Here is a 6,314-nt window from a genome sequence, read left to right as displayed (position 1 = left end):
TAGTAATAATAATTATCCAAGTCCGTACGGGAGTTGCAGCGTGGAGACAAGACTGTAACTACCAATTGGAGACCACAAATTGGGGTGTTACCTCTGCTGCAGAGGATAAGTTCATTATACTAAACTGCACCTCATAATACAGCCCAAATAAATGTTTCACAGAGTTCAAGTAACAGATTCATCTCAACATCAACTGTTCAGAGGAGACTGTGTGAATAAAGCCTTCATGGTTTAATTGCTGCAAAGAAAACACTGCTAGAGGACACCAATAATAATAAGAAACTTACTTTGGCGAAGAAACATGAGCATTAGACATTAGACTGGTGGAAATCTGTCCTTTGGTCTGATGAGTCCAAATTTTTGATTTTTGGTTCCAACCCCCATGTCTTTGTGAGACGCGGAGTAGGTGAACGGATGATCTCCGCATGTGTGGTTCCCACCGTGAAGCATGGAGGAGGGGGTGTGATGTGTGGGGGTGCTTTGCTGGTGACACTGTCAGTGATTTATTTTTCAAGTCACACTTAACCAGCATGGCTACCACAGCATTCTGCAGCAATAAGCCAACCCATCTGGTTTGCGCTTAGTGGGACTATAATTTGTTTTTCAACAGGACAATGACCCAAAACACACCTCCAGGCTGTGTAAGGGCTATTTGACCAAGGAAAGGGATGGAGTGCTGCATCAGATGACCTGGCCTCCACAACCACCCACTCTCAACCCAATTGAAATGGTTTGGGATAAGTTGGACCGGAGAGTGAAGGAAAAGCAGCAAGTGCTCAGCATATGTGGGAACTCCTTCAAGACTGTTGGAAAAGTATTCCAAGAGTGCGCAAAGCTGTCAACACTTTTTTGCTTACTACGACATTCCATATGTGTTATTTCATAGTTTTGACGTCTTCACTATTATATTATTATATTATTATTATTATATATATATATATATATACATGACGTCTTCATTATCGTTCTACAACGTAGAAAATAGAACAACTAAAGAAAAACCCTTGAATGAGTAGGTGTGTCCAAACTTTTGACTAGTACTGTACATGTAAACAGAAGTAATAGTGACCAGTAACAGGATAAATAGATACTAAAGGTAATATATACACGTAAACAGCAGTAATAGTGACCAGTAACAGGATAAATAGATACTAATGGTAATATATACATGTAAACAGGAGTAATAGTGACCAGTAACAGGATAAATAGATACTAATGGTAATATATACATGTAAACAGGAGTAATAGTGACCAGTAACAGGATAAATAGATACTAATGGTAATATATACATGTAAACAGGAGTAATAGTGACCAGTAACAGGATAAATACATACTAAAGGTAATATATACACGTAAACAGCAGTAATAGTGACCAGTAACAGGATAAATAGATAGATACTAATGGTAATGATAATCAATAATCAATGAACAGCAGCGTAATGGTTGTAGTACATCTAATCAATAATCATTATAGCAGCAGTGTAACTGTGAGAGGGAGCAGTAGTTGTTAGCCATTAAGCAGTCTTAAGGCCAAGGGATAGAACCTGTTTAGGAGTCTGTTGGTCTGAGCCTTGATGCACCGGTACCACCTGCCAGGTAGGAACAGTCCATTCCATGTCTCTTAGACACCGCCTGGCATCCTGGATGGCTGGGAGCACACCCCCAGTTATGTGCTGGGCTGTCACCCCGACCCTCTGGTACGGTGCTCAAGTGAGTCCAATCGCTTTGAGATCTATAGCACTGGAAAATGGATGGTTGAAATGAATGAAAGCACTTCGACCTATATACTTTAATTACGACATAAATATATACGTCCCTTATGAAGAACACGTGCTAAAAGGGAGATGAGCAGCCTATAGGCATGTCTTCCTCTGTGAAAGTTTAGTTTGTTTGAGGGCTTGTTCGTATCTATTCAAGTAATATCTACCTGAAACCTACCAGAATTAAATATATATTTTTTAAATAAAATAAATAAAAACTCTTAAACATAGGATGGTTCCCAAACGGCACCCTATTCCCTACCTAGTGCACAGGGGTCTGGTCAAAAGTAGTGCACTACATAGGGAATAGGGTGCCATTTGGGAAGCAAGCAAAGGCTAGGGGGTAGTAGGCCCAAACCACAAGAGCCCGTGTTCTTCTCAGTCCAGTCACATAAGAGGCCATTGTTCTGCAGGACAGTTCTGGAGGGCAGCTGTGCTTTTTTATACCAAAACCACTTCAGTTTATTAATAACCCTTCGCTACGACTGCTGTGGAGGCAGCTGAAGAAGTCCCCCTCTGTAACAAGATCCACATTTGGCTTTTTATTGGAACATTGTGAAAATTTGAGGTGTCATTGGCCACGCCTTGGAATGCTGGGGCTTCTCGTCTTGAGGCAGGTTAGGGGTCAGCCTTGTGGCTGATAGGAGGGATGACTCTCAAACTTTCCAAATCAGACTGTGGCTATGTCCCAAGAGGCATCCTGTTCCCTAAATAGTGCACTTCTTTTTGATCAGCGTCCAGCTACAGGTCAAAAGTAGTGCACTATATAGGGAATAGGGTGCCATCCAGTGTGTGATTAGGGTCTATCTACAAGAGGATAAATGAAAGAATAAAAGAATAAATGATTTCATATCACACCCTCATGCTCTCTTTCTCCACAATAATCAAACATCTATGTCATGTTCTGACCTTAGTTCCTTTTGTGATGTCTTTGTGTTAGGTTGGTCAGGGCGTGAGTTGGAGTGGGTAGTCTATGTTCTCTGTTATGTCTTTGTGTTAGGTTGGTCAGGGCGTGAGTTGGAGTGGGTAGTCTATGTTCTTTTTTCTATGTTGTTATATTTCTACGCTTTTGGTCTAGTGTGGTTCTCAATCAGGGACAGGTGTCGTTCGTGGTCTCTGATTGAGAATCATACTTAGGTAGCCTGTTTTCCCCATTTTGGTTGTGGGTGTTTAATTTCTGTTTGGTGTCTGTTCTGTCTATTCACCTGGCAGAACTGTTTCATTTTCTCTTCGTTGTTATTTTGTGTAGTGTTCAGTTTTTCAGTTAAAATATGATGAACACTTACCACGCTGCATTTTGGTCCTCCTCTCCTTCCACCAACGAGAATCGTTACAATCTAGCTCTGTGGGTGGGAAGAGAGTGTTGAATGCAAATGAGTCTTATAGAGAGAAAATGAGGCAGACGTGTGGGAGTTTAGACCGTATCTGTGCTGAATTACCATCTTCTGTAGGCTGTGTTACTGAGCTCCTAATAGCCTACACGTTTTAATATTAGATACCGAGGTCAATCTATTTTTTCTACCCTCATAATTAGAATAATGACATTATTATGCATGGAAGGTCATGGACAAGGTCATGGAAACACATTTAGTGTTAGTCACATATATTCACACTCAAATAAGATCCCGTCAAGAAAGAGACGAACATAAACGTTAAATCAAATTTATATTGGTCAGAACGGGCTACGTTGGTGCAGTGGAACGATGTGAGTCATAATGGGTGAGTTGCCACTCTACAGGTAGTCTGAGATGTGATGGTGAGGTTCTCTCACAGGACAGAACCACCTTTCAATGGAAGTCATGACAGACAACACACACTGTGACAAGTGACAGCGAGGACGTCAGAAAGGGTACTAAGCTTCTTTGCGTGACCGACGGTAGAAAGAGTGAATGGCTTCCTACTTGTTCCTTTACGCAATTTGGCCACCGTTATAAAAATGCAATTTTAAACAATGGGAGTCATTCATATATTTCAACCGCCTTGTATAGTTTTCTGAAAGACCAAAAAAGCAACAATGACAAAAATCTAAACATATGAACAGCAATTCGCACAGTGAACACATTGTGTATCAATATATATACATTTTGCAATGTGTGAAGATCCAATTAGGTCTAGTCCACAAAAACAAAAAAATCTACCTTGATCACAGTATTTCATCCTGGCAAAATAGCTTGGCCTGTGCAGCATGCCCTTAAAAATGAGACATTCACTGGGGTGCCATCGTACCATCCTTAATATCCCTCATATACATACAGTACAGGCCAGTCTTTGTCCAAAATGACACCATCTTTCCTACGTAATGCAATACTTTTGACCATGAAGTGCGCCCTGTAAGCAACAGTGTGTCATTTGAATTGCGGCAATTATGTGGACAATCTGTTTTACAGATAAAAACTGCCACATCTTCCACGCAGTGTTCGTTAGTGAGCTATTTCTCTTAGCATAAAAATATACCGTGACCTTTTTCATTAGGTGATGTGTCATAGCGGAACACACAGTGGCAGCCGTCATGATTTGAGGCACACAGGCATAACTTAAAAAAAAAAAAAACAGAACAGCATCTGCTGATGGAGTCATGTCTTCTCTTAGCATCAGCCTGACAATGGGGTACTGAGACTCAATGTATTACAGGACCAAGATTGTCCAACTATGTTGAAGTAGAGTATATCTCCATTAGATAAATCTCCCATTTATAGATACAATTCTCATAGTAGCTTAATTGACTTGACCTGATTGTGGTCATAAATAGTCAACACATTTTGTTGTAAGATAAAATATTTAAATGTAGGCTGGTAAGTCATGTTTTTTTTTTTACAAAATATTGGGCAAATCAAAAAAAACATGAACTGGTGCACACCCAGAGAAAATTATTTTTATGTAGAGGTGCTGACTAACAGCGAATAAAATATAATCTTTAAAAATAAAGACAGTCACACACTCTATATATAAACTTACAGTAATTTTTTGGGTAAATCACCCATGTTTCAGCATCACTGTGCCTTCTTCAGGGTGAATGAGGAAGTTGAAGGCAGACTAATGAATGAGGAAGTAGAAGGCAGACGTTCCAAAGGACACAATACACAATGCCAAAAGTAAGTGGACACCTGCTCGTCAAACATCTCATTCCGCAACCATGGGCATTAATATGGAGTTGGTCCCCCCTTTGCTGCTATAACAGCCTCCACTCTTCTGGGAGGGCTTTCTACTAGATTTTGGAACATTGCTGCAGGGACTTGCTTCAATTCAGCCAGAAGAGCATTAGTGAGGTTGGGCACTGATGTTCGGCGATTAAGCATGGCTCGCAGTCGGCGTTCCAATCATCTCAAAGGTGTCCAATGGGGTTGAGGTCAGGGCTCTGTCCAAGCCTGTCAAGTTCTTCCACACAAATCTAGACAAACCATTTCTGTATGGACCTCGCTTTGTGAACGGGGGCATTGTCATGCTGAAACAGGAAAGGGACTTCCCCAAACTGTTGCCACAAAGTTGGAAACACAGAATCATGTAGAATGTCATTGTATGCTGTAGCGTTAAGACTTCCATTCACTGGAACTAAGGGCAGTGTCTGAACCATGAAAAACAGCCCCAGACCATTATTCCTCCTCCACCAAACCTTACAGTTAGCACTGTGCATTGTGGCAGGTTCTCTTGGCATCTGCCAAACCCAGATTTTTCCATCGGACTGCCAGATGGTGAAGCGTGATTCATCACTCCAGAGAACGTGTGTCCGCTGCTCCAGAGTCCAATGGCGGCAAGCTATACACCACTCCAGCCGACATTTGGCATCGCGCATGTTGATCTTAGGCTTGTGTGCGGCTGCTCGGCCATGGAAACACAATTCATTAAGCTCCCAATTCATTACAATCTGTAGAAGCTATGAGAATAGAAAGATTCAATACTTTTGTGAAGCACAGTTTAAAAATATATGGCAAATAGAAATCCAAAATGGATGGTGTTGAGAGATAGATGGGAGAGGTTGAATGGCGCTGAAGGGTGGGACTAATAACAAGATAACCATTGTAAAACATACAGGGTCTGTAAAATGTATATAGGTTCAGAAATGTTGTGAAATAGCACAGTTACAAATAGAAATCAAACCGGACATCAGAAATAGAGGAAGGATTAAAAACAAACAAAATATAACTATTGTAAAATAGATTGTGTCTGTAAAATGTGTAATATGTACAGTTGAAGTCGGAAGTTTACATATACCTTAGCCAAGTATATTTAAACTCAGTTTTTCACAATTCCTGACATTTAATCCTAGTACATATTCCCTGTTTTAGGTCAGTTAGGATCACCACTTTATTTTAAGAATGTGAAATGTCAGAATAATAGGACAAAGAGAATGATTTATTTCATATTTTATTTCTCTCTCTATATATATACAGTTGAAGTTGGAAGTTTACATACACTTAGGTTGGAGTCATTAAAACTTGTTTTTCAACCAGTCCACAAATGTCTTGTTAACAAACTATAGTGTTGGCAAGTCGGTTCGGACATCTACTTTGTGCACGACACAAGTAATTTTTCCAACAATTGTTTACAGACTATTA

The sequence above is a fragment of the Oncorhynchus kisutch genome, linkage group LG17 (assembly GCF_002021735.2).
Source record: "Oncorhynchus kisutch isolate 150728-3 linkage group LG17, Okis_V2, whole genome shotgun sequence".
Classification (NCBI taxonomy): Eukaryota; Metazoa; Chordata; class Actinopteri; order Salmoniformes; family Salmonidae; genus Oncorhynchus; species Oncorhynchus kisutch.
The sequence above is the reverse complement of the archived record's forward strand: the minus strand, read 5'-3'. Positions refer to the sequence as shown.